Genomic DNA, 12,498 nt, shown 5'->3' on the forward strand with positions numbered 1-12,498 from the left:
CAATTCTTAAAGCATCAGCAAGGGCAAGCTTATTTTTCTGGACCAAAAACAAGAGCAAGGTGCAAATAGGAGATCATTAATTTTCTCAAAAGTATTTTCTTAATCTCACAGTAACACATAACATAGTCTGTTCATAAGGATGCTGTGCAGGACCTTAGAACACGTCTTGTTACCAACATCTGTGCACATTGGAACAAGCAAATTAACACCTCCTTACTGAATAAAATGGGAAGAAGAACATTCATCCTTTACCTACTTACTTCCCCATTGGGACTAAAAGAATGGACGCAAATATTTAGAATGTTTCAGGCCCTGAAAATGGAACAATATAAACTTGAGTCATTTTCCTCCTCATTCAATGGCAAGTTTGATACCTTTTTAAACTCTCCAGATATTGGTCTGATGTGGGATGTTGACTCTTTTTGAAAGAACTCAGTTATTAGCCCTTGAAACAATAGAAGTCTCTTCTCTCTGGAAGCTCACTGATTTTGAGAAAGTTCTCTAAGAAAAATAGTCCATTTAAAAACAAACAAATCAACAAACAGATACGCCCTCCACCACCACCACTAGTGCCAAATGGAAACCCTCTCCGGAGCCTCTCACCGCTCTATGCTTGAGTTAAGAGTCCACTCTTTTGAGGCAGGGACTCAGGCAAAGATCAGTGAGGTAGGGCTGCTAAAAGATACTAGGGATTTATAGTATAAATAACAATGAGATAATAGGAACTCAAGTCTCAGTGTGTGAAAATACTATGTATCCAGGATGCAAATAAAAGTATCCCTTACAGATCTCAGAGGGAAAAATACCTGACTGCCATATTAGTCTTCTGCTGCTTCACTTAATCATACTAAAGAAATGGAATGAACGCAAAAATAGATTTTTTTTTTCACTTTTCCTTGGGCAACAATAGAGAACAATCAATTTAAAAATAATTGGAGAAATTTATATTTTGTTCAGAAGAAAAAAGGAAAACATTCATTCAACAGTACCACATAGAATCATTTCCTTAATAGCATTTCTAATATGTTATGCATTTATTCAATCTATTTCTTACTATATTAAAATGCAAAAACAGTTACTCTGGATGTAAATCCCAGAAAACAATCAAAGTTTCTATTAAATCAGAGAAGACATACTTAAGCTGCAAAGTGATTTGCAGATGCTCATGAATAGACTATACTTAGAGTTTCTCTTACTAGAAAGTAAAAAAGAAGGATGGTGGAGATTCAGAGATCCCCTCCCTCCATCTCTTTCTTCCTTTCTTTTTGGATTCAGAATAAGGAAAGCTTTTATTTAAAGTCTAAGAAGTCAAATTACGTAGGCATATAAAATTGCATTATGTTACAATACCAGCCCTACAGCAGGTAGAAACTTCATTTCAGTATGTTGTTGTAAATAATTTATATTCAACTGATCAGTCACAGAGGAATATGGGCAGTTTCAACCTTCCAGGTCCTTTGTCACCAGAAAAAATTCCTGGTTCGTTCTTTTTATGCTTACATTAAAGCCATTTCTGTTCACTAAAAACTCAAAATAAGCATATTCAAGAAAAGGCGACTGAACATGAAGGAAAGAATAAAAAGATTCTGTGCATGTATAACAAGCATTTGTATTTTACTTTGTCTGAAAGGAATTTTTAAAATCCACATGCTTTAATTGGGGCAGTACTGAAGTAATAATCTCAAATATGAGATTCAATAAGTGTGTTTCATGCTCTGATTAAATGTCAAGGCCACAGATTTGTTATTTCAGATATAGTGAGCAATAATTCTGTTGGATAATAATGAACTCCCCAAGATTTATTTGCAACACTGGGCTGTCTGTTTCAAAGCCCTGAGTCATTCTATATATTTCCAATTCTGCTGATAATGTTATAGAATCTAATATACATAGCTTAAATTTTCAAGTAAATTTTATTTATTTCACATGCAACGCATGCACTCTGGGAGCTTCTGCTGAAACTGGTACCAACGATATTTGCCCGATCTTGACAAATAGCAGATATTGTTTTGATTTGCATCAACTTTTGTCCTTAACAGAGTGAACATGAATTTCTTTACAACAAGGGCATGTTTATGCCCTAAAGTATTTAGGGAAACACAGTGTCTTCTGTTCGTATCACTTTCCGGCACAGATTCTTTACTCCAATCAAGGCTTCAGTAAAGCCACAAACCCAACAGAGTGCTGACCTAATGACTACCTTCCATTTCACCACTATCAGCTGGTAACAAGCGCGATCTTGCCTCCAGCCACACCAGTTTTCTAGAGGACTTTTCTCAACACTAACATTTAATTATCTTAATGTTTATTATTACTCTTTTTGTTGTTGTTATAGCATTTTACGTTATTTTTTAAAGTCTGTGGCAATTCCAGATATTATGAACATATTGTAACCAAATGTACATGGTTTTCTATGTTCTTTAAGTAGAAATGCCACAAATTTTAAGAAAATAATCTGTATACCTTATACCCTCACTACACTATTCTACTGCAGTAGACATAATCTATAAAAATCAACTGAAAAAAAAACCTATCTTAAGTGGAAAAGATATCCAAACAATACACAATCTTTACCAGTTCTCTCACGACAGATTTATTCTAGCTATTATTATGAGGGTAGAGGTTGCATTAGAGGTACCTTCATGATTTGGTTTAAGCAATCCGTGTTTAACGACATCTTTTTTAACATGCTAGTATTTTTAAGTGGGTTTTGTTAGTTTTGTAGTCTCCCAAATTAAACCCACACACATTTATTTCTCAGTTTGCCAATTTTATATCATCATTCAATATTCCACTTATGCGAACTGTTGTCAGGAACTCAGCATTCGTCAGCAAAACCAAGGTCACGAATGAGTGTCTTGTACAGCAAATATTTTTTCATAATGATATTTTGGGAATTTACAATTTAAAATAACTGATATTTGTTCATTCATTCAGTAGATATTTATTTAACTAGCCAGGCACTATTCTAGCTAGGCATTGGAGACATAGCTGTGAACAAAACAGGAAACTGCTTTAACAAAGCTAACATTCTAGTGGAGGTGGTGGAAAGCAGGCAGTAAACAAAAAAATGATTTCTGGGAGTCTTAAATGCTATATAAGGAAAACAAAACAGGGACAGTGACTTGAAGTGGTACTTTTAGTAAGGTGGTCTACAAATAAGTTATCACCAGTAAGAAAATTAAAAGCCAAATTAAAGAATAAAGGTCTAATATAACTTCAATACAATTTAACATGTTCATTGCCAACTATGTGGGGAGCCATTAGCCTTTCTTTCTTGTTTTAAAATGAAGTATCATTTAATTTTATTGTGTAAGGAAGAATATTCAGCAGGGTATATGCCTATGAAGTGAGTAAGACATTGCTGTAGACCTCATGGTACTTTATTAACAACTAATAAGGGGGCAATCAAGTGCATGTGTATCTATAACACAAAGCTTCACGCAGCATAACCTAACAGAAAGATGATTGATTATGGAGTCAGAGATCTGGGATCAAGCTCAGGAGCCATCACTTACCAACCCTTTCACTTTCATCGACTTATTAAATCTCTCTGAGCCATGCTTTATCACTTGTAAAGTACAACAACACATGCCGACAGGATTATTGTGGGAATCAAATAAGGACATACACGAAAATGGAACTAAGTTTTTGCAACATAGCACATTGTGATTGCTATTACTTTTGTTGTTTGCTGCTATTTGTTATATGAGGGAAAACAGAAAACTTATGGAAATGACAAGGATCTTAAATAATTCTTAAGATCAGGACCATCAGTGAAATATGCAAGGATAAGTATAGCATCAAAGACTCTATCTGTCCATGGATATCCAAAGTAAGTCTACATTCGAGAAAATGCTATTCTTTTTCTAATCTATGTTTCTCCATACAATTAATAGGAATTAGTCATTAAAGTTCAAAACTAGAGTTTTTCAACTCCATATTTTTCATTATCCTGACACAGCTTAATTATCCTTCTCATACATTAAGGATAGCTTTCACTCATTGAAACAAAATTATACCTTCCAAGAAAACCTACAAAACACCGGAAATAATCACAAAGATATATTATATCTTACTAACCAGTATCATGAATTGTAATCCATTAAGAGAAACCAGGAAAATATTTTTATTATATTTGCAATTTAGCTCTTGAAATCCAACTCTATAGTGGTTTAATTTAAACTTTACTACATGTTGTACTTGAATAAAATATATAACAAATGTTATATTAAAATATAAGTATAAAATTCAAACAACTTTCAAGCTTCAAATAAAGTTGCTCCGTAATATGAAATTAATGTTGAATAATTTTTGACGGAGCAATGTGAAATATTCCTGCAAGAGAAATTAATGGTAAATTGAATAACTTTACTTCACAAAATAATTTTGTTTGGGAGGGCTGGCCCGGTGTCGTAGCAGTTAAGTTCGCACATTCCGCTTCCGCAGCCTGGGGTTCTCTGCTTCGGATCCTGGGTGTGGACATGGCACTGCTTGGCAAGCCATGCTGTAGTAGGCATCCCAAGTATAAAGTAGAGGAAGATGGGCACGGATGTTAGCTCAGGGCCAGTCTTCCTCAGCAAAAAGAGGAGGATTGGCAGCAGATGTTAGCTGAGGGCTAATCTTCCTCAAAAAAAATACTAACAATTTTGTTTGGGCACACGGGAATAGTAAATTTAGGTAAATGTTCCAGACCAAATTTAAAGGATTCTAGATTTTTGACTTATGCAATTGTGTGAAGTGAAAATTTCTTCTAACTTAAATCCAGTAATCAAACATAAAAATGCATTAAATCCTACCCTGTGAAGCAGTTATAACATAAAGTAAAACCATGTGCTTTTCTTAGCCTAAACTCATAGTTTGAAACCTATTCCTAAATTACCTGTAGATAGTTTAGCTACTAAGCAATTCATCCAAACAGGTGATTTGTCATCTAGTTTTCACCTAATCCATATATGAGATGAATACCAGGCTTCTAGTATAAAGCAGGTGCAAATTTACAACCTTGTTTTGAAAGAACCCTTTCTCCCCATTAAGATTTAGAACCTCCTTTCCTTGATTGGTCCTCCAGCCATGTGCAACCTGGAAAAAAGATGCTTAAATGGGCATATTGCCCAAGCTCTTCATGAGGTAGCTGTTTTAAAGGAACTAATGTTAGCAAGGGCCCATATTGCTCATTTATACAAAATTAAAATTTGGTAAGCATCGCAAATTGCACTACTTTCCATTTCAAAGAAATGGCCATTTAACCTTTTTTTACTTCCTCCTTTAACGTTGGTCCTTTCTATTCACCATTTAAAGGCAATACATATTTCTTTTTTTGTTACTGTTTTTGGGGTCTCATACTCCCTAGATGTTCAATACCCAGATGTAGCCTAATCCCTAAATGGTAGAGTGCTCAAATATCTCTGGAAGCTTATTAAAATCGAATTCATCATAAAGCCCATCATGGGCAAGTATAATGGGAATCCAATCATCTCCTGTGTCAATAATAATTTAAAATGAATTCAGGGGGGTTTTATGCAACCAAATCTCACAAAGTGGTCTACATAAGGCAGTCCTACGTAATTAACCCCAGGTAAAGAGCTATTGTGAAACTCCTGTAAAGTTAAGTGGCTGTAAGTTAGGTGACAAGAAGCAGGAAATGCACAGCTTTAACTTACATTTAGTACCTTTTATTTCCACACATGAAATGAATCACAAAGCTTTGCTGACCTAGGGTGCATCAAGAACTAACTCTGTCTGTCCCTCCAGACTTCTTCAAAGTATCTCCAAGTCACCTCAGATTAATTATTTGTCACCACAAGTGTTAGAGAAGGAGCCCATGACCTGTCCAATGAGTTTCTTCTTATTGAAAGATGCACAAACATGCACATAGACATGAAAACTGCCTCCATGCCTTGTTTAGATGATTACATTTGAAACTTAAAACCCTAATTTAGGAAGTTTTCTCAGTCTTTCAATGGAGCTTTTGTTGTTCTACTTTAAAAATCTTTCTTGTAGTCCCTGGACACAAATATAAGCAATGTTGTTTTAGAAAATCATAGATCATGAGGGAAATCTGGCATACTTTGCAAATGAAAGTAGGCAAACAATCCCATGCTCATTATAGGGAACTAATAATTCCAACCACATCTGAATTATCAGGTCTGTCAGTTACAGTAACAGAAAAGTGTCATCCATCACTGAGCTCGTGGCAGGCATGTGCTGACCCATGGCACACCTGAAAAGTGGTGCATTGATGTATTCTCCTGTTCACTGCATTTGAAGAAACTCTTTGCCCATAGGAGCTCATTTTATTTCAATTCCTTTCAAAACATGTTTTATTTTCACAATTCTTAGTAAAAATATAAAACACTGATATTCATACTGTTTTTGTTTAACAGCATGAAAACTGATTTTATTATATGCAGAACAGAAACTGAACTACCCAGAGACCATCTACTCTGAGTTCTTGTCAGAGGAACATTCTTCTCTGAAACGTAATTTTGAGTTTTCTATAATAATATTGCAACTAAAATAGTCTTCATTCTCTATCTAGAGTATCTCATTGGACTCTTGTCCAGAGGGTCCCTTATCTCCTTTACAAACCAATGACTTTCTGTTCTGCCAAAGTGAGTTAATCAAGGAGTACAAACATGATGAAAATCTTTTTGCACCCATCCTTTTACATTATGTCTCTGCTTCAAAAACCATCCCTCCTGAGATTAGCATAAAAGCATTTACTGTGGCAAGCTATAGAGAACAAACTGTTTTTTCTTTTTCTTTTTTGGTGTATGTGCCAATCACGTCCTCCCATGTAGAAGACCCTAGGAAGAGCAGTGCTTGTGGGATCAGAAAGCACAGGCAGCGTACATGTACCTGGTCCATGGAATCGACTCAAGCTGGAATTAGTGTTTCTTTTCTTTTCACTACACCAGGGACAGGCACAGTCTTCAGGTAACTCAAAGATTTGAGACTTCAAATACTTAGGTTCGGGTATTTGTCTGTCTTCCAATGAAGAAAAAAATGATTTAAAAATTGCTTGAATTATCTGGATAATTACCCTAAATGCATTCATCTGAAATATAGGATAACTGAAAGAGGGTCTACATGAGACATGCATTTCCAAACCATTGTACTGCAAGGCACCCTATAAGTATTTCTTCTGTCATTTAATGAGGGGAGTTTGCCTTGAGAAACCATCTCCAAATGTAGCTGGAAATGCTTTGAAGATAAAAGGATGGTATCATTTACAAATCATCCCACTGCACTAGTTTCCCAAATAAACTGGAACTAAACTATAAGAATGAGCCTTTAGAAATCAAAAGTATCGAGGGAAAAAGGAAAGCATACGTAGTAAGACTTTTCCTCTTGACCCATGTGAAATTTTTTAAATATAATTTAAAGCGTAACTACACCAATTAACCAAAACATGTACAGATAGGAATAAAAATTGGAACAAAATGGGAAACTTCAGTATATAAGTTTAGTTGATCATATTGAGAATGTTGAGAACAGAACTAAAGGATCTCAGTACACACATGCACACACACATTTTGTCAAGAGAATAGGTATTTCTCTCACAAACATACCTAAGTTCTTCCTGACATACAAATAAAAAAAACCCTCCAAATTCTCTATTTTATACAGGTTTTAAGAATCTTTTAATAGACTACTTCTGAGCCTAGTAAAATTAGCACCCTATCTATATGCCCCAGTTTGACACATATATATAATGTGTAAATAACCTTGAGGAAAACTTGAAAATACCATGAAATCTCTGTGCAAATTCTGTCAATATCTGTCAGTAATATTATCTTTGCACAAGGAAACATATTGAAATAGTTTTGAGCTTATTTATTTAAGGTTATTACAAAAGTTACATAATTATAGAGCTTGAAGGGACCTCTCATTTTAGAAATGAAGTCACTAAAGGTCACAAGGTCTTCTCCTAATTTTGGGATCTGAATGCTTTCACAACACCCTGCTGCTAAAGTGCGTTAATCACCCAAATAGAGATCTATAGTTCAATTGTAACTTGAAGGAAGTTTTCTATTACTCTGTTTCCCAATTCAGAAAATAAGATGATTATACTTCAATCTAAGATGAGCGAATGTTAAGGATAATGCATAAATGAGTGCTTTTCCCCGCTGATGCCTACACTTGGGACTATACAAATGCTAAATAACAAGCGAATGATAAAAAAGTTAAAAAAGCAAATCAGGCAATCAAAATCCATTGCCTCTTACACAGCATTGAATGAAGTACTTTTTTTACCATATTATAAATTAGAGTTCCCCAATACTTGCAGTGATTCTCATAGAAGAAATACAAGCGTAGAGAGACAAGTTCTGGCTTAGAAATATTATTTGTTTTGCTAATCATGTACAAAAACCAACTTCACATATAACGCTATTAATGAAGTGCTCAGTTGAGCAAAAACTATAATTAAAAATAAATACAAATCAGAATTCTTTTCATAATGAGAAATGACAATATCACAAGCTGGAAATTTATGAGTATCCAGAAATCACTATACAATATGAAACACTTCTGAAACTCAGATTTCATTCCCCACTCTCTAAAAGAAAATTATAAAGGAGGCATTTTTGCACTGAAAATTATTCTTCCTGATTATAACTGTGCTGTAACTAACTTCCACAAATCTGATGTTTTGGGGTGCTACCTTGGAATTATTTTTTAAAGAAAACTATCCTGATCCTATTTTACTTTATCCCTATGGATCCCCCACATAGCACAAGCTTCAAATTCTGAAAAGAGCAGAAGAACAAAGATAAAAAGCCCAAGACTTCCTCAAAATCTGCCCAAAGTGTATTTTAAGATTTGGGAGAAAAAAAGAATTGTGCTATTTAAGTTACTCCTGGTTTCTCTGAAAGAAATTCACTGCAAGGCCTACATTTTAATCTCAGGAGTCAGATGAACTTAGTTTCATAAGGGATGGAAATAGTACATGACTTGTTCAAGATCTGCACTAATGTTCTCTGTGTTCAAATATAATGTCTTGAACATGACAAAGACACAAAATAATATCAAATCTGTCTTCTTTTTCTTCTTTTTACCCACAGCTATTCCTATCATAATAAGAGAGAATCTTATAGTTTAAGAATCTCAACTGATTTGAGCATCTGAAAATATGAGAATCTAAGGAAACCATTCTGAAAGACAGTATGTATTAAATATATGGGTACACATTACATACATTTCAGTACATAAATTCTGTACAATAACAAAAATAATTTTGCTCTGATAAACAGACTTCTTTATAATAGCAACGCTATAAGTAATCTCCTTCGGATTTCCTAGAATATTAAGAATTAACTTGGAAACAAAAGTGAAAATCTTCTCCAAAACGCCACATTTTGGGGGAAACTAAGACTCAGAAAGTAGTATGATTTATCTGAATCACACAGCAAAACTGGGCCTAGAAAACAGGTTTTCTTATTCTACTTCCCCTTCTGCAACTCAACTGCCTCCTAAATTTCATCTGAGTAAAACTTTTCTAACACAAAAGGAGAAACAAATAACAACAAAAGACAGTGTTCCCATCCAGTTGGAGGACACACATTTCTGAAAAGATACCAAGGTGAATGGTGTTATGTTAATAAACATTTGAGAAGACAAAATGCTTAGAGGTATTAAAGGACAAACTGAGGAATATCAAAATTTTAAGAGTTCATTTGAGCAAAAATTGATTCCAATTGAGCAGCACCAAACCAGAAGTGGTTAAGAGGCTCCACTGACAGGAGCCTGGAGAGAGACCTTTATAGAGAAAGTGTGGAAGCAGAGAAAGGGAATTATTGATTGGTTAGAGCTTAAAGCCTAGTTGGCTGGCTGTGATTGCTTGTCCTTTGGTTTCAATTTCATAACCTTGAGGCATTTACAGGCTTAGATTTTGGTTTGCTTATGTAGGCTGTCATGATATTAGAGCCACCTCAGTCTAATGGTCTCCTTGTTTAATTAATTTCACAATTAATTGGCTAAGTGATTAAGACTGGGCTTTGGAGGCAAGACGAAGAGATTTGAATCTACATCTGAGACAGTATGAATTGACAAATCATTTTACCTCTTTGGCCTCACATGAAGCATAAGGATAATACTAGTGTCTACAAAGAGAGCTGACGTGAGGATTACCTGTAAAAATTCATGTACAGCACAAGACCAGTGGCACAAGGGACATGTTTGCCACTGATATATTATTATTAACTGCTCCTAGCACATCCACCTTCCTCCACAGCATTTCCTTCTTCCCAGCCCCATGCCTTATGCAGCTAATACTTACCATTGAGGCTGAGCACTATCACACCACACTCAGGGATTCTTCCCACCTTGAAAGGAGAGAGGCCAATTTGCATTCAGTCAAGGCCAAGAGAAACAGACCTAACTGTGGCAGGCTTATAGACTGAGACGATGGTGGAGAATTAAAAAGAATGCCTGAAGTCTCTCCAAATTTTCAACACTCCTCCAAAATGAACCACTTTACATGAGTCATTTCATATCTAAGGGCCTCCATTACCTCATTTGTAAGAGAAGAGTGGAGCAGATAGATAGTTCAGAAACTGAGGTGTTTGGAGTCCCTTCAGGATCAGACGCTATGTACAGGAAGGCCAAGCTGGGTACCATCTAGATCTTTCCAGATACCTGCCTCACCATACACTCCTCCACCACCCCACCTCCCATGCTGACCAGAACAGATCTTGCCTATGTTTGACTTACTGTGATTCTAGGTAAACTTTATTTAAATAAAGGGTTTCACAGATGAAAGGAAGTTGAGAATCAATGGATTTCTATGTCCATTTCTAGCTAAAAATTTCTATGACACCAAAAACATGCTAATTTTATATGACAGAAAATTTATTCAGGAGGCTGAGATTTCAATACGATAAAAAATCCTTATCCTCATATTAGAAAAAAATCATAATGGATATATTGTTCATATATCAATATTAATAGCTACTGACAACTCATTTTTGCTTCATTTATTTGATTAAGGGACCTAATCCAGGCAATTTACTTACCCAGTGGTTAGTTTGCCTTAATTTGATGACTAAAGTAACTCTCTTCCTCCTTTACTACTGTGTAGATATAAACATAAAATGAAATAGAAATAATGGCAGGTAATTAATCTGATAGCATTTAAAAGCTTCATAATGGCTAAAAATCACTGATACTAATGAGTTAATGATGTAGGACTAGAGTACTGAATATAAACTTGCGATTAATTCAATACAAAGGTTAAAATTGGATAAGTCAGTTTACCCACACCCATTGTTTGGAAACCTTTAAAAAAAATCATTCATGTTCACAGAGTAGTATCATATAAGTTTAGAATGTGAAGGGTCATATAATCAATTTCTAAATTTTAATGATCAATAAGCTGAAGCACAGGAAAGTAAGGTGCCATATCCACAATTACAAAATCACCTAGTAAACCTGTCCCACACTTCATAACACAACGCAAATTTTCTTCCCCATATGAACTTTTTATTAACAGATGAATATTTTAAGGTAGCATTCATGAAACTATTCTAATTAGTTACCATTATCCACTTCCTGAAAGTTGACATACAAATTCAAACAATTAGTTTTGAAAATCTGGAAAATAAATATTTCCCAATGAAAAAAGAATAGGCTTTTATAGGAATGCATTTAGTATAATTCAACAATACCTTTGGAATATGAAACCTTGAATTAGAATTGAAGAAAGACTGAGTCTTACAACAAGAGAATATAAAGTCAGATAATGGGAGAATAGAATTTAAGTTCTTTATACTAATGAATTTAGCTGGCAATTTCCTAGAGAAGAAAAGGAAAAACTGGTCTTCAGTGTAGCCATGGCAACTTCTAACTTCACCATTTTTGAACCTAAGTATCCAAATGTTTCTCTTCTTCAGACTCTGTAGTCTTTATCATACACATAATGAGGTACAGGAGAGAAGCCACACTTTGTTCTCAAGCTTTAGCATTGTAAAAATTCATCTGAAAGAAAGTGGATTTTAAATCTTCTTACCCAAGTGTTTCCCCACTACTTCAGTTGATTTTTTATAACCATTATAAAAGAACACAGAACATTCATTTTGTTTCTGTTGGACAAACAAAACTAAGCAATCCCTCCTTTGTACATCCACAGAGAGTGCTCATACTTTCATTTAAGCCACCTGTACTGTGCAGCTTCCTCTGCTATTTACCCCTTCAATAGCCGAGAACTTGGTGAGCAGCTATTTCATCTTATTTATTGCTGACTTTCCAGTGTCTACAACAGTGCCTGCCAAAAAGTAGATGTTCGATGAATGTTTCATAAATAATGAAAAAAAGATGAGCCTGAAGAATGATGATCTTTTTACCAAGGAAAATGTAGCTTTTGCCCTAAAACATTCCATATATAATTATATCTACAAACAATTTCTATTTTTAGATTAAAGAAATCTCGAGTTACAATGAGTGTCTGCTGGTATTAAAAATATTATAAGTTATGAGAATTCTTAATGTTGCTTTCTT

At 34.7% G+C, this 12,498-nt stretch overlaps 2 protein-coding genes across 16 annotated transcripts in view; one reads left to right on the plus strand and one right to left on the minus strand.

The window, feature by feature from the left end:
• IMMP2L (inner mitochondrial membrane peptidase subunit 2) overlaps positions 1-12,498 on the minus strand; it is an 854,823-nt gene that overhangs the window by 417,269 nt on the left and 425,056 nt on the right. The window lies entirely within an intron of this gene.
• LRRN3 (leucine rich repeat neuronal 3) overlaps positions 1-12,498 on the plus strand; it is a 36,576-nt gene that overhangs the window by 15,083 nt on the left and 8,995 nt on the right. For 2 of the 8 annotated variants that reach the window (XM_023640167.2, XM_023640168.2), the window contains 2 exons: positions 6,804-6,939; positions 9,069-9,168. The exons of 2 other annotated variants lie outside the window; for them this stretch is intronic. The gene's annotated coding sequence lies outside the window, so the exon portion shown is untranslated. The remainder of the gene's footprint in view (positions 1-6,803; positions 6,940-9,068; positions 9,169-12,498) is intronic. 4 more of the 8 variants (XM_014739099.3, XM_070264876.1, XM_070264877.1 and 1 more) reach the window with 2 other exon arrangements.

This window comes from Equus caballus, chromosome 4 (genome assembly GCF_041296265.1).
Source record: "Equus caballus isolate H_3958 breed thoroughbred chromosome 4, TB-T2T, whole genome shotgun sequence".
Lineage (NCBI taxonomy): Eukaryota > Metazoa > Chordata > Mammalia > Perissodactyla > Equidae > Equus > Equus caballus.